Genomic DNA, 26,069 nt, shown 5'->3' with positions numbered 1-26,069 from the left:
TGTAGAAGTGGTAAGTTCACTGGGGCCAGAAACCATCTTTTCACTATTGGTTTGCACAGAGCCCAGTGCAGCCCAGCTGTTCTGGTGGTACCAGATGATACTTCCTTGCTAACAAGACCCAGCTCCCTGAGAGGTTGTATTACTGCAGTTTCCAAGGTTTGGCCAACCCAGTTACACTGGTATCACCAGGTGCTTGGGGTGTTGTGAGGTATGGTGCCAGATTCATACACTTTAATCTCAACATCTGCTTTGAAAGGCTTCCAATGAATGGTTTGTACCAACGTAGCATATTAAAAGTCTAATAACAGATGAGAGACCAGTTATGTTAAGGATGCATCACAGAAAGTTGATCCATGACCCAAGGAAAGCACTGGTTTAATTGCTGTTGTGCAATAGCGCTAGAAATAGTTCCATATTAGCTGTTATACGCTGCTTTAACATCCAAGTGTTCAAGTGCTTGCATCATCTTACCCAAGTGAATGACTACCCACTAACCTAAAAAATCTAATAGCATTTAGGGCATGAAAGACGCATGCTGGAATTACTGGAAATTGTTTGTCCACACAAAGAAATCTGGCTCTGTTCCCAGGCAGAAAGAAGTCCTAAATACAAGTGTGAATAATTCAGCATTAATGATCATCCTTGCAGCTTCCCCGGTTTCTGGTGGTGAATCTCTCTGAATCTGTCACAGACACCATCTTGTGCACGTCCTGCACAGTGTATCTATGTCCATGCACACGTCCCCTGCAYCGTGGGTGGACAGAGAGCAGGGAAGGTTGTGCACGCCATGCAGCAAATATCCCAGGATGAATGCTGAGCCGAATATGACCCAGGCAGATCTCTGCAGGAGATGAGTACTCTCTGACCTTAGAAGAGCTGGGGAGAGGTGAACGCCCTGTATGGCCTTGACAGTTATCGAGGTGCTTCAATCTGGACATGAGAAGTGGCGACCTGTAGGCTTGGAAAATGCTGATCTGGGCCTCCCTTGGTCCATCCGCACTCCCTCTTTCCCTCTCCCCTTGAACCACCACCTGGGTACAGAGGGCGGCCCATGGCAGGGGACCCAGGCTTGTGCTCCCAGTCAGGTGTTGGTGCAGGTGAGAAAGCAGCTCTCCGAGCAGACAGGAGGGTCAGGCCTCCAGCATACCCATGTACGGGTGATGAGCAACACACAGCGTCAGCAGGGGCCCAATATGCACCCCCTCTTTTAGTGCTAGCCCTCAATCCTCCTACCCCAGCTGGCTACGTCAACAAAAACACATCTCCAGCTCCTCTTCACTCCTCTCCCTTCCCCACTCCTCCTCTCCACCCTGAAGACATCCTTTTACCAAAATGAGCCGTGGAGGCTAGAAAAGACACTGACGTCAATGTAAAAGTAAACCAAAGAGGTCTGGTTCCTGTATTACTGTGCCGGGCTGAGCGCCGGGGAGTGAGCGCACTGTCGAATCTGGGAGCGGGCTCAGAGACCGGCAGCTGAGCTTTCTCATTCGAGCTGCGTAAGTACTGGCTGCGGYGCGCACAGGGCTCGGAGAGGCAGGCAGCAAGGGGGGAGGGAGGGAGTTTCAGCAGCTGCAGTTCGGAAAGGCAGTGCGCTCCGGCTCCAGCTGCACGGGCTCTTTGGAAGCCATGTGGACGGGGATGGGACTCCTTGCGAGCCAGGTCGGGTGCAAAGCACGTGGGTTTTGAACTGGTTTGCTCCGTGCACTAAGCGGGCAGTATGATGTGGATGGGGATGGCACTTGCGAGGAGCATCTCACATGCCAAGTACTGCACAGGTAGGGGAGGATCAGGGGATTTAACAGCCCAGCATCAGCACAAAGGGAGAGAACATTTCAATGTGGCTGTTTTTCCTAGTTGCTGAACTGGCCCGTTTGGATGCCAAATAAACTTGTACCGGTCCATTATCTCAATAGGCTATGGGTGTGTGAGGACACACACATGACTATGCATATAAAGCAGGCTGCAGGCAGCGTTGTCCCACGGGAATTCTGCATGTAAAACTGCTTATGCCTGGTATATCTTCATATACTGCCTATTGCTGCCAAGTGCTGCTACGCGTACGCTTTGGCATCTTGCAGGTGTCACTGTATAGAGATGTTGAGCTRTGTGCAAAGGGTTTATACTCAGGCCATGAAAAGGTGGTCTGAGATAGATCAAGATGAACTTTGTAATATAGGATTAGGAAGCAGAAAAATTCCCATRGGGTAATGGTATGGAAATGCCCATGCTTAGGGCACTTTGTCTGTGGGTGGAAGAAAGCGGCAGGGCCAGAGTTGGTTTGYGTAGGTGGGAGGGATGAATGGCTTGCTAGCCCCATCAGCAAGCCACTGGCAGCTGAGATGGGTCTGCTACATTTCGGTCCGTTCAGTATAGAGAGCACAAACTAAGCAGTTGAGTGTGATGGATTGGAAATGCAGCTCTTTGGACTCAGTTCAGCTGTGTTTTGGTAACATGAGGCGCCTTTTCTTCCAACATTTCTTGCATGCCAGGGCCARTTTCTCTTCTTAAGCTAAAAGCCAGTCCTTTTCCTGAAATGGCAGCTCCTTCAGCAAAAACTAAAACTCTCCCATTCAGAAATGAAAGAGAGTGGGTGCACAAGTTTAATCCTTATTACATGCACGTGACAGTCCCAACTGAAAACCACTAAGGCAACCGCTGTTGCTCATGATTAGATACAAATGCTGCATCTCAATTTCTYTGATTTCACTGAGGTTTTGCTTAACTCTGTTTCAACCTCCTTCTCAATCTCACYAGTCTGTCTGAAATAACATACTTGATACAGACAGGGAGTCATTTCTTCCCTCCTTGTAGAGTGCAAAAGTGCCAAAAGCATCCTACAAGTCTTCCTTCCCTCATTTCAAAGAAGGAAGCAARGGCCAAGGAAGGAATTGTACATGAAACATCTTTCACAGCACGTTCTCCCGGAGACAAGGCAAGCAAGACGGGGAGGCTGCTGAGCAGAGCAATAAATCCCACCACACGCACGTACAGTGCTGCAGCAGCTCTGCTCCCCATTACGTGCTCGTCCCCAGGGTTGCATCGCAGCCTGCCAATTGGAGGGACATCTCCTGGGATCAGGCAGTTCCTGGAGGGATGAGGGCTGTCCTGCACCTACAGCCTCTTGCAGGGGGGAGATCAAACCCTGCACTCCACCTTTTCAGAAGATCTGTGAGATTTTGGCTGTCAGAACTTTCATCAGCGTGAGACACTGAAATATGGATCTTTAGTGGGCAGGTGCTCAGCACGTTCAGGGAGAGCTCACCCTTTAAGGACATTTGAATCCTGGCATCTAAAACTGGAGACATCCAAATTCCTGAGCCCGTTTTTAAAATGGGAGCCAAAAATCCCCCATGGGAGTAGCGCACACAAACACACGAAGTGTACATTGTTTGGACTTTCCTTTACACCAGGGACTGTTATAGCAGGTTTCTATAAATGCCCAGTTGCTAGGTTTAGGGAGAGATTAAACAATTTATTATTTAAATACGCAGGTTAGTGAACATCCCATGACATCTATGGTAAAGTCTGCAGCCCCTTCAGAGGAATGCTGGTTCTTCTGTAAATATTTTAAAGACCCTGCTCTCCCTTCTTGCTCTCTCTTTCTCTCCCCTCTCCTCCAGTTTTCATCATTGCATTTTTCTTTGTGGCTTCTAGTTGTAGTTGCTACTCCATCTGGAAACAACCAATTAAAGATACCCATACAGAGCAAATCCTATTGACTTTTTAGCAGAGAGAAACTTCCTTTCCGTAAATCTGAGAGAGTCAAGGCAGAGCTCAGCCAAGCATGACACAATCCAGAAGCAGAAGAAGTTGGGCCGAGGTGAAGGATGAATCAGTGAAGAAGAAAGGTGAGGCCCAGGGCCAGAGCAGGCTGGATCAGTAAAGCTGTGGGTTAGATAGGGCTAGCCCGAGCTGGGCTGTGATACCCCTAGAAATGATGTCATCCATCAGGATGATGCTAACCAGGGATGCTGCTGTTCAGTCTCAGTGTGATATTTACTGGGGTTGATATCCCGTTAGTGCATAAACACAGAGGAACTGAATTCTTTATTATCTCTTACACATAATCCATAGAAGATGTGTATCTCATCTTTTAAAGATGAGTGCCACTCAGAAAGTGCCACTACAGCCATTATCACACAACAGAAAGGGTGACTTCTTCCACATCAGGTGAAAAAGATTTACTGCTAAATGTCTCCTCCTCTTCATAACTTCAGCCACTTTCTAGTCAGATGCCTTCCTAAAAGATGGGGCACAGAGAGATGCCCCTAAGGCTAATGCATGTGGGGCTATGGTTCCTGCAGTGGTGGTGCAGTAGACAGCTTCCATCGTTGCATACCTTGAGGTTGTCAGCCTTCTCCGTGGGATATCTGGAGATATGGATTTGGGTCTGTTTGGGGAGCTGCTCCACAGTGAAGCTGTCACAAGCAGACTTTGGCCTCATGGGTGAGGACCATCTGTGGATGCTGTTGATGCTGGCACTAGACAACTATAAAAAAATTAACCTAAAGCAGCTTGTATGCCCTGGGTAGGCATTAGCAAGGCTGGCCATGAAACTGCACTGAGCTCTGAGCACGTAGACTGAGGCAGAGATCATTGAAGGTGTTTGTAACCCAAGTACACACTCTCAGAGTGATGTTCCCAGATGGACAAAGTAAAGTGGAAACCTGGAGCATAACAGGAGAGGATGCTGAGAGAGGCTCAGCAAGATGATCAGCTTCTTGTATGAGATGAAGAAGGTTTCTAGCGCTTTGGTGCAGAAGGCAAGAGATTGCCAATGGATGGCTTATGTGGCACACGGTGGGCACAGAGCTCCACCGGGYAGAGCTGCTCTCACCCAGTGAGCCCCTCTGCTCAATAGGTAAACAAACTCCTGTCTTACTGGTCTACCTGCTCCCATCCCCTGCTCCCTGATCGTGCTGCTGCCGGGGTCCAGTGCAGGCCTGCTRTTGCCTGCCTGCCGACAGCCGGCGGGTGGACAGCGTGAACGGAGCCATGCGGCGTACACCCCCTCGCTATGTCTGACACTACCTGACTTGTCATTATCCATGTCAGAAGGGAGGCCAAGGCATTAGCGAGCTCATTAGCAGGACATTAGCCAGGTTCAGTTTCATCTCCACCCCAAGGTGAGGATCACCCATCCTCACCCATCCTCACTCTTCTGGCAGGATGGAGAGGGAAAGTTGGATTATTGCTGCCGTGTTTTACCTGCTTGGCTCTTATGCAGAGCTGCAGCCCCCTAGTAGCCAGGCTGGCTCCTTTTGCCCTGCATGAATATGCCAAGCAATATATCTCCAAGATAAATCCAGACTGCCAAGTGGTGTTACACTGTCTACAGTAACCAATTATGCGGATAAATTGATTGTCATTAGCATGATGAAGTAGCTCAGCAAATAAACTTTCAGGAATGAAGTATTTCATTTTTCACGTGCCAGGCTCAAGGCTTCCTGCTGCTTTGATCAAATGCACAGAAAATTGTCTCCAGGCTGCACTGGTGCTAGAGACTCAGATTTGTGAGGGGTGGAGCAAGCCAGTGAGGGACAGAGATTTATAATACACTGATAACTTCACGTTTGCACACACTTGTGCAGGCCAGGTTGACCAGACAGTTTTTGAAGGATTGATGCACAAGCCTTATATTTCCCACCTCTGTCCCAGCAGCTCAAAGAGAGCTGGTTGTGGCATCCCACCATCGCGTGAAGGACCACAGAGTTCATTTGGACTGGCAGCCACCTCGGAGGATACCCAGGACTGAAATAGCAAGGGACAGACGTCAGGAACCAGAGAAGCAGGCGAGAGAGGAAAAGGAAGGGGAGTCATGCGGCCCCTGCCTAGATTAGGTCTGTCTCATACCAGGGCTGTTTSTCTCCCCCTCACAACAGTATTAAGTTCACTCAGGGAACCACAGCTACTAAGATACTTGCACTAATAAATCCCAACAGTATTACTCCTTGTGAGCAGCTTACCTAGGAAAATGCACAATTATTTTAAATGCACTGATTTATTAATACACTCGAGATGGCTCCAGCCATTAGTTCTTGCCCGAGGGAGCTTGGCGGTGGAGCTCAGCATCTTGACTCACAGTATTGGGACTGATATATGACTGCCTGTGATCAGATGGCATATCTAAAAATACAGAGCCTGTGGTTTATTTTTCTTGGAAAATTGAAAGACACTCAAAGAAGCATAGCCCAGTTTAGCAACTGCAGCAGACAGGATTTTTGCTTTAAAGAAGCCAGCAAAATTTGCCCAAAAGAAGATGCCACTTAGGTTGCGTTACAGCAATGGGATTAACCTGCCGCCCTGGTGCTGTGGGAGGATCATCTGGCTGGCSAGGTTGGCCACTCTGTATGACAGAGGACAGCAATTACTGATCACATATTCCTGCCCCAGGAGACATGAGGAGTAGGACCTCTCTGACCAGGAGATCTCTATCCTGGAACCGCCAGGGACTGGGTTGGTCATTCAGTCTACACCTGTACTAATGAACTAAGCAAGCCCAGGGCATGGGCTAAAGTCCTGTCTGCACAGTGTCCCTGTCACTATGTAGGCTAGGGGCCAGAGACATCCCACCAAAAACACCCACTTCTCTACCTTGGCTGGACGGAGCTGGTGGTAACTCTCAAACGTCCAAAGCCAGCTGAGATGAACCCACCTTGAGCCATTCCAAGGAGAGGACATCTCTGCAGCTGTTATCAGGTCTTCCCTCAGTCATTGCATCTCTAGATTAGACAATCCCAGTTTCATCTGTCTCTTCTGGCGGGACATGTTTGCTGAACTTAAGGTCATTCTCTCTGCTTTGCTTTGGACCTTTTCCAAGGCAGACAGAGACACATGCCCCTTTTATTATCCCATATAACAGTATTTATTGCATCTAGAGGTGCTTTTCTGGAAGAAAAATCCCTCCAGAGGATGCAAAAGACCATGGTGCAAGGGTATCAAAGAGGTGACACTAACACCACATAGCACCTCSAACACAATGGCAATTGAAGATATCTGCAATGAAACAAAGCTACAGAAAGGAATGAGTGACTGTTCAGCAGTGGGAAGTTGCACTTTTCCTCCTAGCAAAAAAACTCATTTTGAGCCCATAAATGTAAATTAGAGAAGGATCTCAGTCTTCCCCATATCCCTCCATCCATGGCTCACATCTCAGAGAGTTCAAGGCCTCATTGATAACCTGCAATGTGAAGCTGTTTCTGTCTATAACCTTGTTCCAGGCAGGGAAAAAATCCCCAGGAATTTCTGAACAGTTGCACTTGTCTCAGCTTCACAGCAGGTCCACTGTGCATGGCAAGCAAACCATCACACCCAGAAAAGCCAAGCAGGAGCCAGAGTCCCGTGGCTGATACTGCACGCAGCGGTGTTACTGCAGAGGGGAATGTCTGAGGCTTAACAAGCTAAAATGTGGTAGATTTCAAATGGCTGAGAAATTCGGCGGAGGGTTCTCATGGCCACGACAAAAGGGTATGCAATTCTGCAGCAAGAAAACACAAGCACCAGAAATGGTACCTGTCATATTCTCCTGCCCAGTATTTGCCTTTAAGAGAAAACTGATTATTCTGACATTGCAATTTCCAGTAAGAAAACTCCTTAAATTGCATGTGCAATTCCCTCCTTCACTTCCTGAAAACTTCTCCTGAAAAGGGCATTTCTGGAAAGGGCATCCTTCTGTTTATAGGGGTCATTTCAAAAAAGGGAAACTGAGGCACCTCCCCAGAAGGTGGCTCTTTGCCCCTGATGAGGCCCCTCACACCGGGCTCGCTGCAAGAGCAGAGACTGCCTGAAGGAACTCAAATTGCAATTCCAAACAGCTGAAGACACAAAGGAATACACCCCCTCCAAAATAGCAGAAGAAAATGAGCAATTGTACCAGCTTCTTCCAGAGGCAGCAGTTTTAGGAACCACTTGTAACTAGGCAGCAGCAGCAGGTTTTTTTCTTTATTTCTTCCCCTCCACCCCCCCCAATGGGGCCCTTTCTTTTCTTCCTTTTCTTCTAGGGTTTTTCATCACAGTGGAATTTCCTATGATAATCCACTAGATTTATGCTGCCCTGTTCCAGATCAGAGCATCGCTGAGCTCTGTGCATGTCTAACAAAAGGCAGCCCTGCTCTRAACCGCTTGCAACCTCTGCAGAGCAGGCAAACAAAGAAGACACCAGAGAGAGGATTAGCATGTCCAGGTTGCAGAGAAATAAGGAGGGGATGTGATTTTATCTAAAGCCCTTTTAGGACCGTGGGTCCAAAGACCAGATTTTCTGAGTTGCAGGTGTTCTTCCCCCCAGGAGCTGTGACTCTAGATGGCATTGAGGCACAGGCCGGGCTGCTTGTACAGCAAAGGACCTCTGCTTGTCTGCGTAAGCATCCCGCTGCCTTTGCCAAGTTTACTCCTACTGCTCATCAGAGCAGGTGGAGGTACCAAAGTGGTGCCCTGCAGCTTCTGCCAATTCCCTTCCATGGGTCTGTGAATGACCCTTCTGTCCTCATCAATCCCCAAGATGGAGCAAACCTCTCTTGCTTGGCCCATGCCCAGGGCAGAAGTGATCTGACACAGAGGAGTCTGCAGCCAGATGGGCAAGAAAGAAGCAGCCCAAATTAGCACCTCTGTGGCACAGCATCTGCTCAGAGTGAGGTCTGGGACCTCCACCACACTCCTGCCATATGCTGGGGTGGGCAGGGCTGCCTCAGGTGTGAGGGAGGCTTTGGCACAGCTTGACTCTCCTGTGCTGCCTTGCAGGCTGCAGCTCACATTGCGTTACAAGCGTYCCAAGTTTTCCTGCTCAGTTTGGCCACGCTGTGCTTCCCACCTCCCCAAACTCAAGAGCAGAGCACMAGAGAGCTGCCTGGTGACCCTCTCAACAACCCTCAAGCCACAGCCCAGTGCAGCCATGCCAAGTGTCCTGCTGACTCCTGCTTTGCAGCCCTCCAGCCGGAGCCGGGCAAGAGCCACTCCGCAGGGCCCAGCTCTGACCTCCTCAGAGTATGCGTGCCCAAGCGATGCCAGAGCCCTGGCTGCCTGCACAGCCTCCCCCTCCAAGTGCCAGTGTCCCTGTGTGCCCGGTGACAAACAAATTCAGCAGGAAATATTTTGCTGGGAATGGAGAGAGCTTCACAGTGAGGTTGTGACACTGGACATCGTGTTCTTGGCAATTAGCTCCTGAAACTTTAAAAAAATAGCAAGAAAAGAATAAGAAGTGGCTGCTGGCCAGGGCTGTTGGGGGGATGAAAGGGTTGGAGTGGGATCCGGTGAGGGACCCCAACAAGGGCTGGATCACAAGACATAGTGGAGACATAACAGACCCTGTTGGGTGCTCAAAGGGTCACTCCAGCTCGTTTTGTTGGTGTGTTGACCAAGGAACCTTGTTAGAAATCTTACTTCTTAAGAGTGGTGGTGATCTAGGTAGACTAGACTGGAGAAAGGGATTCAGACTCATTCCCACTGAGTATATTTATACTAGTACAGGGCATGTCCAGCTTTACGCTYCTGGTCATGCAAGAACTAGACATAGGCAGGATCAAGCACACTCCAAACCAGTCATCCAAAAGAGACCTCAAGGTGTCCCAGAGGAGCAGCTTACTCCTTCTGCTTTGCAGGCATCTTCCTCCTTTTGAACTCAATAGATCCACCTGCAAAAATGCCATGACTTGGGGAGAGAAATGCAGGCGAAGGCAACGATCAGAAGAGTACCTTCCCAAAAATATGGCAGGCAGGCAGGAGTTAAACTGGCTCTTGCACACTTGCTCCCCCGTGCCTGATTCACCCAATGGGAGCTGTGACTGTCATTTGCAAAGCACTTATCTTTCACTGTCCCTCATCAAATGGACAAATCACAGCAGGATCCCATCAGCAGAGGCCCCCATACGGCAACTATCTGATCTCTCTCTCTGTATAAACACACAGATGGGGAGCTTGTTCAGAGGCAGGGCCATGCGCTAATGTTCTCTCTGGCCTTTGCAGTCGTTTGAGGATGGTGACTGACAGCCCAGCAGGCTCTGGGAACTGACTGTGATCTCAGAGCAGTGCCTTTGTAGGGAAAGCCAACTGCTCTCTGCTGAGCCAGTTATGTTAGGTAGGTAGAGCTGCCTTTGAGCACTGCTGAGTTGGAATTACAGAGGCAGTTGGATCTTTTTTATGGTTAGAAACTGCCTCTACTGCCCATGCTGACAGCCACACAATCAACCCTGGAGATGCTGAATGTGACCAGGAGAGAGTGGTCCAAGTCTTCTTTATCTGGACAGAAGATGCTYGTATTCCCTTGTCCCTTTTGTGTTGCTGCCCCAACCTCACATCCTGCMATCAGGAGAGGGGCAATTTCTGGGRGACAAAGTTTGTCTCTTCCCCACAGGTTTTCTTTAGGGCTCAGTAGAAAGGGCTCTGATCCTTCCCTACAGCCCTCCAAACCTATAAATAGGCACCTTAGAAATAGCCATCAGGAATAATAATGCTTCAGGATTCAGATCCCAAGGAATTATGAAAATATTCCTTCCCCAGGTGGCCCAGTGTGGCACACCTGGATCATCATGTCAGAGAGCAGCAGGGAATGACCTTTCAACAGCCCAGCAACTACAGCTACATCTCTCTCTGCTTGGATCCAAAGGAACAAATGCCACGAGCCCAAATTTGACTACTGACTATCTTGGATTCTGGTATCAGCCCAAACTTCAAGTTTTTTTCAGTTGGGTTTCCCATGGACTTTACTAAGGGATCAAGACAAATGCCAGATCTGCTTTCAGAATCCACCCATTTCCTCACTACTGCTTTCACAGAGGCTGKGGTGAGAGAGGAGCAGAGCAGCGATGCAAACTAAAGGCTTGAGCCCACTACATAGCAGGTCTCCCAGCATAGCCAGCAGGATCCCTTTCCCAGAGGCAGCTGCATAGCAGGGCAGATCTCGATCTTGGTGATATGGCCACTGGTTCCCATGGGACAGAAATTGTCCCAATCATCAATATGATAGAGCAGTATAGTTCAGGAAAAAGATTCCAGCATCAGCTGGTTGTGGGTCAGGAGCTGCCAAAGCAGAGTGTGATTTATCTTCATGCACCAGCAATGGAGCAGGACTGAGTGTCATGAACTTGCCAAAGAGAAACCACAAGGCCAGATCCTCTGTGAACTCCTTTTTTCCTGCACACCTTGCTGTGTCCACCCCAGCCTCTCTCTCATGGACACTGGGTGCTGCACCCGTCTTAGTGCTGGCATCCTTCCAGGGTCCAATTTTGACTCAGCTAGAGTAAATGGAGCTCATCAGGGTGAATCCAACGTTTGAGTCCTCTCCCATCCCTATCCCCAATGCCTCACTAGCAGGAAGACTGCCACCCACAGCATGAGGAAGGTCAGGGCTGGATGTAGGATGAGGATGAGGTTCTCCCTGGCCTTTCTGGGCTCCAGTAACTCAGAATAGCTACAAGTTGTTCCAGTCAAATACCTGCTTCTCTCCCCACTCCTCATTGTCAGAGTGGAGAAAGTTAGGGCAGGTGATTTAGTCCGTCAGGCAGGAGCTTGGCACCTGCCAGACCCTTCCCTGCTCCATTGCGCTCTGCTGCAGGGCTGGAACAGAAGCCAGTGTTTTGTTCCTCATCCTTTGACAATATTTCTGCACTGCTGTCCAAGGCTTGCCTTCCAAGGGAAGAGAATGTATGTCTCACTCATTAATGATGAGGAAGCACGATGTGGCTGAAACACACTTGACCAAGCAACATCATTTTTTACAAAAAGAAATTCTTACACATCTGGGGACAGTCTCAGTGTCTCCACATTTCCCCCTAAACCAAATACCATGCAGTACTTTCCTAGCAGCTCTCCTCTGTGGTCTCACAGTACCATACAGTGAAAGATCAGTTCASGGGATCAAGTACAGCAACTTCTCCACAGCCTCTGCCCTTGGGCTATCCAGGACAACCAAACCAGTTCTCTGGGTCCTCAGTCCTGCGCTTGATTCACAGCATCCAACAATGGCCCTGGATGCTGTAGAGAATCAAGAATTTAGGGTTCATGGGCACTGCATGTCATAGTGACAGACACAAGCAGTTTCTAGTGCTTATGAACACTACAGAGGCCTAGGGAACATCTAGGGCAGATTTACTGTGGGAAATAGAGAGTAAAACGGGCATAGATCCTTCTCCATGCCATTTACTTTATATGCTATGGTAAATGATTTACTTGCACGACTGGAAACAGAACATCCAGTGTTGCCTCTCCATCAACCCTGCAACTGCATCAGGTGGGCAAAGTCCGATGCAAGGAGTCTCCTGAGGAGAGGCTCCTGTTTGTGACTGTGGATGTTTCTTGTTCCCATTTCCCTTCTAATTCTCCTGCTCTCTGGTGCAGGAGCAGACAGTAGGAAAATATCTCAAACATCTGTGTTGGTGAGAAGATAGGAGGAGGCTCAATGGAAGTGATCTACAGCCAGGTGAGCTTATTTTCTCTAAAGTAGATGATAGAAATGGTTTCCCAGACAGCTCAGTAAGGATCCTACTCTTCTGTGTCCTCCACGTAGTCAAGAACATGTTTAAGGCCTGTCAGCTTTCTGAGCTCTGATTCTCCAGATCTAGGTCCATGAGCTTCTTGAGTAGAAGCTCTCTTGCCACTGAAGATCAGAATGAATTTCTGAGGACTTGTTCAGTCTAACAGAGACAAGATATAACATTCTGAAAAAAACAGGCATGTTCAGATATAGATTCTGGTATGGGTCCTTACAGAGCTGGACAGCAGAGATGTCCTGAAAACTGATATGGCCATGTTCCTTGAGCCCATCTTGACAATATAATAGCTCACTGTGCTGTGGCAGTCTCCACCCCCTTTCATATGGTGAAGGGTGAAAGAACACTCAACTCCGCTCTTTGAATAGGATTGGAAACCCTTCTGACAACAGCAGAGAAGACTTCTCCACAGAACACTGTGTGGTATCACCCTTTTACCCACCTTTTCCACAGCTGCCCAGCTTCTTGCTTTGCTGCTCTGTGACACAGCAGATTTTAGCAGAGTCCTGTCCCATCACTATTTTACAGGAAGCAGTTAAAGAATTAATATGGGCCAGTAGCACCCTTTCCTGCTCTGACTCCTTCTCCCACGTGCTAATTTCAGCTGAGCCAGAATCTTCTACCACCTACAGCCTCAAGACATCTACTGCAAGTTGGAGATTTTTCCACTAACTAAAAAGTTCACTCTTTTTTCCCTTTCTGTCTGAATGTCTTAAAATCAGAAGACAATAGAAGCTCTTCATTCATCAGCTACAGTTGCAACTTCTCCTGAAGTCAACTGTGAGAACTGGGTCTGGGACAAAGCATGTCCCAGAGCCCGGATATGCTTTCTCCACCTTAACAGCAGCATCTGCTTCCCAATATGGCATGCTCTGCACTATCTCAGGCACAACTTGAAACTTTGCAGCTGTTRCCACTAAATTCGGCAAGGAGGGAGAGGCTGGGATAGTGGGGGAGTGCAGAGCACTCATTTTGCTGTGCATGAGGGATAAGAACAAAGCTCCCATGTATCATGCAAAAGCACAAAAACAAGCCATTGCAAGGGCCAGGAAATCCCAGATCAGGTGAACAGAGTGTAGGTACCAATATCTCCTCCTGGAGAAAAGTCTGCTCCTTTATTCAGACTTGCATTTGTAACTGCAGAGACTTCCTCTCATGAAGATTTATTCTCTAAAAATAAAAGTTTTGGTGACATCCTGAGGGGAACTCAAGTGTTTGTCACCATAAGTAACATGAAAGATAGGATCCAAGTTCAGTCTCCTGGCCCAGCACCGGATCATAGGTTGGTTTCTTCTCTTTCGTTCTTCCTCCCATTTAACTCCCAGCATGGAATGAAGTGAAGGCAACTTTATTACCCAGAGATAACTCATGGAGGCCCTCCAGTCATACTTGCTTTCCAAGTCATAAGGAAGTGAAAAGTAGATGAGAGCCCAGACACGTGCCTGAGCTGAATGTCAGTTGTAAAAGGCTAGATGTCTGGATGAGGAGCATGTGAAGTCAGGGAGGATGTTCTTGAAATTGGGGGAAGAATTTGCCCCTTGTTGTGAAGAAACTCAAAATAGAAAATCAATAAAATAACATGACAAAAAAGATCAGCTCAGCCTTCCTGGGAAAGATCCAAGGGTGAAAAACTAATTCCAGAAAATGAGGTCAACCTTCTCTCATATCCATAGCTACTGTTTGTGCTCTAGTGAGACACGCATGTGTGGAGTTTACCTCTCCTCTATTTATGGATTTGGCCTCTTGACCTGGAATTCAATGCCTCTCAGCTGATCCTGTTGTGTTGTGACGGGCCATATCCTGCACATTTATTACATTGGCACCAGCATTGTCTTTATCTAAAGGATGAGGGAAAAAGCAGTCCAGGCCTGACACTAAAATCTAGCATCCACCCTCCTCATCCTTCTAAAAAAATGTATCTGATGCAGCTTCTCACTTCATTTTTTTCTGCCCATTTTCCCAGAAGGGACTTCTGTAACTACTGTATACCCTCCTGGCGGTAATATCTGCGCATATCACACAAAAGATGGCATGTGTTGCTACCCAATTTAGACCAGGGAGTCTCCCATCATGAGCTAGAAGTTTGGGGGATTATCCGTTTGATCATCAGCTCTGAGATGATCCCAATACCCACAGTGATGGGACCACCAGTTGGTAAGGGCTGTGTGAGGATGGATGAATGTGGCAAGTTGTTGGTGGGCTCCTTGGTGGAACCTCAGACTCTCATTTCCACTCTCATCTCATATATACTCAGTCGCTTATGGCCATGGCTTGGGCAGATCTTATTAACTCTCTCCCAGCTCAGTACAGCCAGAAGTCACCAAAGCATACAAGGTCATCCTTCATCTCCCCATGACAGGTCCCCTCTTGGGGTCTGGACAACCGGGTTGGCTTACAGCATGTCACAGGCGTCACGGCATTTGATATGGCACCTTCCTCCAACTTCCAGAGATACTTCTGTCTAATCACAGTTCGTATTGGGAAGGTGAAAAGAGAGGTATTTTCCTCCCATGTCACACAGCAATGGCTCAGTCATAGTGCAGTGGCCTCGAGCTGGTTAGTGCTCAGCAAGGGGAGTTTGTTCCTGCAGACATAGGGAAGTTGACACAGCGGATGAATGGGGTCAGCGGCATCAGTTTTAGTTTTCTAGCAATGTTCAGGCATTAATACTGTGAGGAAGGCTGGCTCTTTAGCATTTCCAAAACTTCATAAATTTCAGAGAGACTTAGGCAAGGAGCCAGATGTTTGGGGAGAAATTCTGAACACTGAAGACAAGTGGAAATTTTTTTTTTTTTTTTTTTTTTGTCTTTTCTTTTCTTCCCCCCCCCCTTTCTTTTTCTTTTCTTTTTTTTTTTTTTTTTTTTTTTTTTTGGTCGTGTGTATTTTTTCCCATTAGTTGCAAGGCTATATTTAGAAGAGAGGAGGGAGAGAGAGAGGGAGAGAGAGAGAGATTAGACATTTCTTCATATTCTGTAGTCATTCCAGTTGTTCTGCTTATAGGAACAGATGTCTCTTTCCTGGGGCGATAACATTCAGGTCCATGAGGAAATTTTCTTAACGGCAGCTCCTCAAACATAGAAGGGAGATCGGGCCAGAGGTAAGTCAATCTGTTGTGAAGGAATATACTGCAGGGACTGCTGCAGTGAACGTGTTGGGTTATGTGCCAGAAAGAAAGGGGGGCATGATATCAGAGAGGTGGCAGCGGGGGGCCTGGAGGGAATCACTGGAGATCGAACTCAAAGGCTGCTGCAGAATGCATGGCTATGATGGCAGGAAGCCCTGTGGGGCTGTGAGCTGTTGCAGGTGAGGTGGAGAGGGCCCCACATCTAACATGTGGAAGAAGACTTTGGCAAGCCCCTGACTCTGTAACAGGTGTTGAAGCTCATCAGGAGCTACCTGTCCTCAGAGAGCCAGGCTGCACCAGCAGCCACCCCTGGCTGCAAAAGGGCTTTCCCAGCACAAGCTTCTCTGCACTTTGGTTTCTGGACAATGCTATGATATTTGCCTGCTTCCCAAGGAAATGGGAGAGTGAGAAAAGGTGTTTGAAATGGCTGTGAAGTACTGTGTTAGCTCAGGTGAGGAATGATGGCTTGTTTGTATCAGGGTGTTTCGAGTCCTAATAAAATCTTGGGGGAATGATTCAGGGAGATTTTGGAAGTTAGGAGAGGAGATAATGCACTGTTCCTCAGACATATGCCTTTCATGGGATCAGCCAGCACTGGGGACGTTTTAGCCATATTCAGCCATGCAGCAGGGTTCGAGTTCAGCTCTAAGGAAGATGCTATTTTCTTTCCCTGAATCAGTTTGCTGGGTCAGCTCAAAGAGAAACAGATTCTTTCCAAGATCCTTAAGCAGGGTGTGTTTTATACCCTTCAGAAATGCTCACTCCTTTCTTGGCACTACACCCACCAATAGCTCAACTTTTCGCCAGGTTGACCCAGTCTATCCAAAACTTGCAAATCGAGGGAAGAAGGAGTGCACAGCAGAGAGTGTCACATGTACCCAGCTAAGGAAACAACAGAAACCAGTCTCCCAAAGGGTTAAGATCTGGCAATCCACCCTGGKAGCACCTTGAAAACCAACCCCGGGCCAAGCAGGCAGGGGAGACTGGAGGCTGCCCTCAGGGTGCAGGGAATTGGCTTAGGAGACAGGAAATGTCTGCTTCTTGAGGCTGTTTCCCACCTTGCTGAATTCCCTGGGCCAAGCCAGGGCATGGCTCCATGCCTCCACTTCCCCTACACCCCAGAGAGCAGCACAACTTGAAGTGTGCACCTTGTTGCAGAGAATAGCATCTGTAGCAAACCAGTTTGCCCTTCACCAGGAAGTGGGAGTACATCTGATTCTTCTTCCCCTGCTTCTCCCCTTCATCTCCTCCCTACCTGCATTTTGATTGCTCTCCTTTCCTTGTGCTCCTTGGGGAGGGAGCTTACCCTCTTCTGTYCTGCATCCCTGGGCCATGCAGAACCCAAGGTATTCCCCAAATGCAAACTTCTGCTGTTGCTCTTCCCCCACTGTCCTGCTCAGGCATCTCATCAAGGGATAAAACAAACAGGCAGCTAAAGGCAGAAAGAAGGGAAACTGCTCAAAGATTTGCAATTAAAAACTTCTCTTTCAGAAGCTAGCAACAATGCATTGGCCAGATATCATTCAGTTAAATCTCTCTCAATATTTTTTTCTCTTGTCTGTGAAGTTCCTGTATGTGACTATATGGCAATTCTCACTGMAGGGATCTCCTTGTACACAGCCATGACAGCTATTCTTCCAAACCGACAGTTCTAGTACTGTGTACTAGGCACCCTAGAGCTGCTAGATGGATTACTGTAATCCCCAAAAAGATCAAATTAATTTCTCTTGTAATGTTACTACCTCCCAAGAAGACAGTCATAAATCCATGTCTACTGACTGTACTTGTATCACTCCAAATGCATGAGTTTCTTTCCAGATCTAGCCTAAAAGTAATTTTAAAACCTGTTGGAAAAATATGTTTTTCCCCAAAAAGAGGCACTTTCCCCACACATTATATGGGCCCACAAAGAACAGAGAGGGAAGTCATGTTCTGATTTCTTSTATCAGTTAGAAAGAGTATCTGTTGCAGAGATGTCACTCCATGTTTCTTCGTGATAGATGGTACTTAGTACTAGCCCTGGCAGGCTATGAGATATTGGACTTTTAAATGCTAACAGCATGATTTATGGAGTATTCACCAAGGCACTTAATATTTCTGTCATTCCAAGGCCAAGATCTGGTAATGCAGAGAAGAGGAATATGAAAAATGCAATGGTATCAATAAGGCATTTTAGAAGTCTAAACATTTCAGGAGGGACTTTTCTATAAAACTCGGTATGAACAAGTGAGTGGGGGTACTTATTAGCACTTATAAGAGGAACTTTATAGGCAAGCCTTATCAGAGACCTGTAAGGGGCCTGTGGCTCCCCCAAAACTGCCATGTGCACATGTGTGAGCCCAGAGAGGCCAGTCAGGGAGCTGCAGCTTGTATGTGCAAGTTTGCTTCTGTGTTCACTTAAACCAGTGCACACAGTTGGGCTCCTTCTTTCGAAGGCTGAAGCATTACTGCCACAAATGAGTATAGAGAAGGTATAAACCCCTAAGAGATCTGTCAGCAAATGAATTTCCTGCTCTGTGTATCTTTGGGAGCTTCGTTCCGTATTTTCCATTCATGTCTGGGTTGTCTGGGACCGCTGATCCCTTGCCTGGTGTTAACCAACATGTTCAAACCTAGATGCAGAGAGAGTGCTTGTGGACCAGGCTGAGCATTCTGCCCCACATCTCGGTCATTTTGCTCCGTGAAGAAGATAAATGCAGTTCAGAGAGTTGTATTCTTTCTCTTCTAACTGKCAATGATCCCTCAGGGCCTTAGAGGAGCTGTTGGACTAAATTGCTGCTCAGGCACCCACAGGCTTTTGCAACCTGACTGCCCCTGCCTGAACCAGGCAGCAGGATCCCTCGCTTACAGAGGACCTGATTTTGGCCTCAGACTTACTGGGGATGTGGGGTCTACTCATGTGCACACAAAGTACTGAACACAGCAGAGTGGGCAGAAATCAAATCACAGCTCCCAGCAGTACCCACATCCGACTCACAGTAGGGCCTTAGAGATGGAGGGTGAAGTGCAGACTACCTAGGATCATAAGACAGGAGGCAAATGGCTTAACGGCATATTAGCAACAGCAGCCCAAAGACTAACATCGTGTTAGCCTCCACGCATCCTTGGGCTGTGACGGCTTGCACAACCCAAAGGACAGCCTCTGGGCATGCTAGGGGCTAGACATCCACATTTTCACTCTGGCCAGATAGAATATCTGATTCTCAAAGGCAACATTTGAGCTGCAAAAGTCAGTAGGAAGTTGTTAATCTGTCTTGGTGTTGTGCAAGRGAATTCAGACCTTCTTCTAAGCTCCAACCAAAGGCTCTCTGGTTGGAATTCAGTATGTGGCTACTCAAACCGAGAGAGACAAGGCTAGGAGTTGCTGGCCGTCATGCTCTCCATTACCCATGGAGAAGCAAGCTGCGGCTGAACAGTGCAGACATCAGGCAATCAGTGAATATTTATCCTCAATCAAGTTGGTTCTGCCCTAAGGAAGGTATGATTTAGTGTAAATCTGAAATTACTTCAGTGCAGTCAGACAAAGAGCAAGGAGGAGACAGGCAATGTTTTTTTCCCTGCAAAGAAACCACTCAGCCCTGTTTACAGTGTTTTAGTGCCAAAGTAATTGAGAGTTTGCAGGAATAAAAACCTAAATCAGAGGATATGTGGTAAAAAGGGCTAGTAAGCTCCCTGTAGTTTCATATTTGAGGAAACAAGGATTATCTGGTCATATTCAGTACATGCTCGTGTGTTTGTCAGTTATGCCTTCTTCTGTTCTTCTACAGTTTTTCAATCTCTTGGCTGATTTCACCCAAAATTTGGCAGAAGGGAAAGATCACCTCAGCTTTCAAGAAACTAGGCAGTAAAGAGAGGAGAAAGTCTAACAAGTGCCTGAGCCAAGGGAAGAGCTGAAACGTGAGTTCTCATTAAGCACCAGAAACTCCACATGGGAAAAAATTGCAATAAGCAAACCAATCAGGGGAAAGCATTCATCTAATCCTGCAAGACATGAAACTGTATGAAAGCAGATGTCATTTCATCTGACACTCACAGAACAGTGTGTTTTGCCTAACTGAAGCACCTTTATTTCCACAGCACTAGAGGCAAAGAAAAATTCCTACTTTGGACCGTGTTTGACTATTTCCAACTGCAATTCTCCAGGAGTCAGGTGTTTCACACACACTGTTCAATCATCCRCAGACCTGGAGGTTTCTAGGCCACATCAATGCCCAGAGATCAAGTGAGAGCACAGATCTGATGCCCTCAAATACTGGGTYCTCCTGCCCCAGGAATAGCCTCATTGCTTCCCTGAGGCATGATTCCCCTCTTACAACCCTAAATTATGTTCCTCAGCACAAACTCATCAGGGCCAGTTAGAGAGGGTAGGCTGGGTCAGAGAACCAGCAGTGTTTAGTTTASGCACCCACAGATGCAAAATACAGTTGTTTGAGATTTTGCAGAGGAGCAAGGCTCCCCGCTCAGAGACCAGTGGGAATTCAGTGCTTGTGACAATCCCACAGGACATCCCTCTGCAACCACGTCCCTCAAACCCCTGTGACAAATTGGCTGCTAAGTTCAAGGCTGCCCTTTGCCAGAAGTGCCCATTAACAAGAYGCTTTCTGTCTTGGGATGGGATCTTTCTCCCCAGGACATTAGTTCCTTTCTCAGAGCTTGGTGATGAGATGGAAGCTAGCTTCCCTTCGGCAGCTAGATTAATTCCCTTTCTCTTTCTCCCTCAATTCCCTCTTAGTAAACCCATCCTCCTCATGCTGCGAGTGAGGCACACAGAATGAACACTACCACGTATAGGGCAAAGTCCTCGACATGCACAAAAACACCATATTTGGCCTGTTTGAGCCAGAGTTGAGCGAGAGCTTGCCAGGAGAATCATACAATTTAAACCGAAAGAGAGAAAGTTTAACCCTTCGTTTATAAATACAATGATAAATCACCCAGGGAATTTTAAACACGGAGAGGTGGAAAAACTAAACACATGCTGCTGCCRTCCCCAGCAGCAAAGTAACATTAGTCGGCTGCAGTAGATGATGGGGAAAGAGGGAATGATAGAGGAGTCAGTTTGCCTGGTCAGATGTTCTGATTCAGGAAGATAGGGAGATGAGAAAAGCTGTTTATACAAAATAACACTTGCTCTCACTTCTTAATGCCCTTTTCATCTTTCCCATCACAGTGCACATCTCTTGGTTCTCCCTCTCTGTGTCCACAAGCAAAGATCCTATCTGCACATGCCAGTAAATAACCCTTTTGGAGGGCAGTTTGGACACAGCTTAGTTGCCTGACCCGCCTTGTCTTTTGTGTCCCATTACTTGAATTGCTGAGCCGGATCCAAAAATCCCTTGGGTCAAGGAAGCAATTCATGTTGACTTCTGCTAGTGGAGGGTGAGATTTAAGGCTGACATCTGAACGTGAGGGGGAATTTCTTCACTGTGAAAGTGATGGAGCACTGGAACAGGTTGCCGAGAGAGGTTGTGGAGTCTCCTTCTGTGGAGATCTTCAAGGCCTGCCTGGATGCAACCCTGTCTACCATGCTCCAGGTGACCCTGCTGAGCGGGGAGGTTGACTAGATGATCTCCAGAGGTCCCTTCCAACCTCACTGATTCTATGACTCTATGATTCTATGATATGGAACTAAAACTTGGGTGGAAAGAAATAGAGGACGGTCAAGAAAATCCTCCTGGGGCAGATGTAGCACTGAGCTGCCCATATTAAATGAACAAATGCAATGCCAAGCAGTACGCGAGTGAGGGAAGAGGCCAGAGGGTCCAGTTTCAGCACAGCATCCATCCATTTCCTATTTGGCCCAAGAATGATGGAACTGGTTGCGTCACATAAAAAGAGAAAGTATTTCACAGCAGGTCCCTGTCTCCCAGACCTGAACAGGGACCTGTATCAGAACAAGGGAAACCAGGTCAACCTCAAATCTCTGTCCCTCTCCCTATCCCTTTTCTACTGAGATACCTGCTGTACTTTTAAGGAAATGCTACCTACACTCTCAGGCCAGACAGACAAAATCCAGCCTGCAAGGTACAATGTAACAGTCCAAGCCAAATGTCACTTTCGGACAGCACTCAGAAGTGGAGCATGTTTACCCACCTTGGGCTTTGCAGACTACCAGTTCTACAAAAGACAGATAGCATGGAAATCTGAGGGGCTAAGCATACGGAAGGCTCTCAGGAGGTTTTAGGGAGAGAGGCAGTTCGGAGGCTATTCGCTCTGTTATGAAGCAAATATAATTGTGGTTCCATAGGTCTGCAGGAGTTCATGCTATAGCTGCAAGCTGGAGTGAAATAAGCAGTGAGATCATAACAAAACAGAGGTCTCCAGGGTTGCAAAGCTTCCCATGTGTTTAGCCATGACCCACAGTGACTGCTGTATGTCACCACTCCACGGTTATGGGTAACTCAACCTACCCACTTAACATCAGCACAAGTATTTCTGATCATGGAGAGAGACCTGGCTGTGGGAATTTTTGAACTCAGAAATGAGGGAGGTTCAAATTGAAAACCTTCAGAAATGTTTGCTTTTTCCTTGGACATGAGGTCACGCTGCCTTTCTGTGCCTTGCTCAGCCCGCTGTAAAATGGGGCAATGTACCTTTGTCAAGCGCTTGGAGACCCACAATGGAAAAATACTTAGTAGCTGTTAACCAGGGGTTTGGTCCARCTCCATCTCATTAAGAATACTCAGAGGAATGCTATTACTTTGCCAGTCCATCCCTTCTGATTGTAAACCATAAGATGAGAGCAGTCTCACAAAGAAAGCAATAAAGGCCACTCACCCAACCATCCATCAGCAATAATTTGATTAGAGGAAGGCTTTTTGCACTGCAGACTAAGAGAYAGCTCAGAGCCTGTCAGTGAGGAAATCTTCAGAATTATTTAAACTCGCTAGGCTTCCCTGCATAAAACTGCTTAGCTTTTGAGCCCATGAAGGGCAGCCATGGAGTGGAAGGAGGTACCAGTTCTTACACATCTTCATTGCATATTCAGTCTGGCAGACAAAGTGCTACCTGTTGTTTTTTTAGCAGTCTACAACAACTACGGTTTATTTCACTGTAAATGGGATTCAGTGGGAGGGGTGAATCCGTAAGCAGCACACTCTTTATGTTGATGATTTTAATTTCCATGTATGGGCAATACTCATAGGGGATCATATTCTATTAGTCTGTAAAGTGGCCTCCACACCTCAATAGCAATCTGAGGATGAGGCACATTTGAATCAATTTCAAGTTACTAATTTTGCTGAAGCAGAAAATGAAAAATGCAAGATGAATGTCGGCTATTCCTGATAAGAAGGTATCCAAGACTGAAGAAAAATCTCCCAGAGGAGGCAAGCTGCTAATAGGCTGTAAAATCAGAGTGCACAGTCAGTACCTTAGAAGTACAATAGGAAAACAGACAAATGCACACTCAAGGCAATATCCTTAAGTGCCTGCTAAGAAGTGGGATAGGTGATTTTGTCTTTTCCAATTGCTYCCCCATGCATATGAACATAGATACACAAGCTCAAGCTGCACTCAAGAAACAGTAAAGTTTGCACGAGTGCTGAACCTTCCACGTTGTTCCCTTTGACAGCATCTGCAAAGGGAAATCTGGGAGAAGATCCAGGCATCTGCTCATTTGTTTTTGTTATTAGGTAATTAAAGTGCTAAACAAACAGAGAGGATGAGATGTTGAGAAAATCGTTAGAAAGTCATTAGAAAATGGGGCCATCTTCTGCATTCTCCACATGCATCTTTCTCAGGTACCAGATGTTCCAACTCTTTTACCTTCAGCCAGTCTTGGGTCTAGTTTTTCCTGTTATTCACTGACAGCATGCTTGGCACAGAATGTAAAGAGACAAGACTCTCCCCCAGGAGTTTGCCGGCTCAATCAGACTCAGACAAAATAATGTGAACATATGTGCTACTTTGGCTGCCACTGGAGTTCAGTGCAGAGTGAGGTAATCCAGTCATTCCTGAAACACAAGATGTTCCAACATCCGGTTTCTGCTAGAGATGTCCTAAGAAGTGCAGAAGTGGTTGTGAGTTAGGATTGTTCATGTTTGTTGAGCAGTTCCTTGGGACATTACAGGTGCTCTGATCCCAGCTTTCAGGATTTCACTCCTGCCACATAACCCAACACCGGGTTTGATCTGAGGAGGGCTTTATGGATGAGTCCCAGCCACGCCAATGAGCAATTCAAATACATGGAATTGAGTAGCTACCTAAAAAGTACAAATTGCCATTTGATTTTAAATATCTTTCCAAGTTCAAAGATACTTGAAATCTGCCTTTTTCTTTGACACCATCTCCAGAGCCTAGATGACAGGCAGGAAGAAACTAGAACAATCACTGCACTCCACACYAGCAGATCTAAGCTCCCTCATGAAAGTAAAGCCACTTCTCGAAACATTTATAGAGGGAACATCATGTCACCCTTTCTAAACTCCCCATCCTAGTCTCTGGTTTTGCTCAAAAAGTGTTCTGCTTCACACTGACCTGGCTTGAATGAACCACACAGAATAACCAGATTCTTCACCTGGAGCGCTGACTTGACCATTTCCCAAATATACTTTATTCCCCACACTCTTCAGGGTGAGAAGGGCAGGAAGACAGTCACACYTTGACTGTTTAGTCCTTCCCAGAAGCCTGCCTGGCCGTATCCTATGATCCTATTCACCAACACAGGCCAGGAACTATTCTACTGAAAAGAACCTCTTATGGTGGATCTTAGKCTGAATACATGCCAGCAAGCAGTGCACTGATGTTGAAAAAAAAGGTAAACTGCACACTGTGCTATATTTGATGCACTCAGATGTCCCTCAGACTCAGTCATCAGACTGAGGGACATTACTAACTCCATTAACTCAGCACTGGTGAGGTGTCCAGTTTAGAACTTCTCCATTTAAGACGATCACAGAATCACAAAATYACAGAATAGGTAAGGTTGCATCTAGCCAACCCCCCTGCTCAAGCAGGGTCACCTACAGCATGTTAGACAGGGTTGCATCCAGGTGGATTTTGAATATCTCCAGAGAAGGAGACTCCACAACCTCACTGAGCAACCTGTTCCAGTGCTCTGTCACTCTCGCAGTGAAGTTCTTCCTCATATTCAGGTGGAACTTCCTGTGGTTCGGTTTGTGCCTCTTACCTCTTGTCCTGTCGCATGGCACCACTGAAAAGAGTTTAGCCCTATTCCCTTGACACCCTCACTTCAGGTACTTGTACACATTGATCAGATCCCCCTTGAGTCTTCTCTTCCCCAGGCTGAAGAAGCCCAGCTCTCACAGCCGTTCCTCATAGGGCAGGTGCTCCAGCCCTCTGATCATCTTTGTAGCCCTACGCTGGACTCTCTCCACTAGCTCCATGTCTCCCTTCTACTGGGGAGCCCAGAACTGGACACATGACTTGAGATGAGGCCTCCGCAGGGCTGAGTAGAGGGGCAGGATCACCTCCCTCGACCTGCTGGCAACACTCTKCCTMAKGCACCCCAGGAGACCATTGGCYTTCWTGGCCACAAGGGCACATTGCTGGCTCATAGTCAACTTGTCCACCAGCACTCCCAGGTCCTTCTCKGCAGAGCTGCTTCCCAGAAGGTCAGCCCCCAGCCTGTGCTGGTGCATGGAGTTATTCCTCCCTAAGTGCAGGACTCTTCACTTGCTCTTATTGAACCTCATTAGGTTCTCTTAGCCCAACTTGAGCCTGTCCAGGTCAGAGAGGATGGTGAAAAACAGGAGATGGTCTGGTAGAGAGTCACCAGGACAGTCATGGGCTTGGAGCACAAATCCTGTGAGGAAAGGTAGGGAAGTTGGGCTTGTTTAGTATAACTAAAGCATAGGGGGGAATCTAATCATAGCCTACAACTACTTGAAGCACAATTACAAAGATGAGGGAACCAAACTCTTCTTTGCAGTGCCAGATGATATAGCAACAGGAACAGCCAGGACTCCTGCATCTGGGAAGGAATAACCCCATGCATTAGTACACACTGGAAGACAATCAGCTGGAAAGCAGCTTTGCAGAGAAGGACCTGGGGGTCCTGGTGGACAACAAATTGAACATAAGCCAGCAATGAGCCCTTGAGATAAGGAAGGCCAATGGCATCCTGGGGTGCATTAGCAGAGCATTGCCAGCAGGTCAAGGGACATGTTCCTTCCCCTCTATTCAGCCCTGGTAAAACCACATCTGGAGTCATGTGTCTCATGCCGCACTCCTCRGGATAAGACAGACATGGACAGACTGGAGCATCTCTTGTAAGAGGAGAGTCTAAGAGAGCTGTTCAGCCTGGAGAAGAGATGGCTCATGGGAGATCTTATCAATGTGTATGAACCCCTGATGGGAGGGAGTAAAGAAAAGAGAGACAGACTCTCCTTGGTGGTGCCCAGTGACAGGACAAGAGTCAATGGGCACAAAGGCAGTAAATTCCATCTGAACATCATTAAAACTTGACTGGACCTAGTTCTGAGGAACCTGCTCTAGCTGACTGT

At 47.3% G+C, this 26,069-nt stretch overlaps 1 protein-coding gene across 3 annotated transcripts in view; it reads left to right on the top strand.

Annotated features, from left to right (window-relative positions):
* Window positions 1-1,412: 1,412 nt before the first annotated feature.
* Window positions 1,413-26,069, top strand: part of GPR20 (G protein-coupled receptor 20) — a 28,566-nt gene continuing 3,909 nt past the window's right edge. Inside the window, exons 1-2 of one of the 3 annotated variants that reach the window (XM_085326383.1) lie at window positions 1,420-1,496; window positions 15,480-15,576. The gene's annotated coding sequence lies outside the window, so the exon portion shown is untranslated. Of the gene's footprint in view, window positions 1,497-15,479; window positions 15,577-19,462; window positions 19,501-26,069 lie in introns of those variants that run through there. The other 2 variants (XM_085297688.1, XM_085297768.1) reach the window with 2 other exon arrangements.

Source organism: Rhea americana, unplaced genomic scaffold (genome assembly GCF_003343005.1).
Source record: "Rhea americana isolate MKP2758 unplaced genomic scaffold, rheAme1 scaffold_0, whole genome shotgun sequence".
In the NCBI taxonomy this organism is placed as follows: Eukaryota; Metazoa; Chordata; class Aves; order Rheiformes; family Rheidae; genus Rhea; species Rhea americana.
Note: the sequence above shows the minus strand (reverse complement) of the source record. Positions and strands in the feature narration are given on the sequence as shown.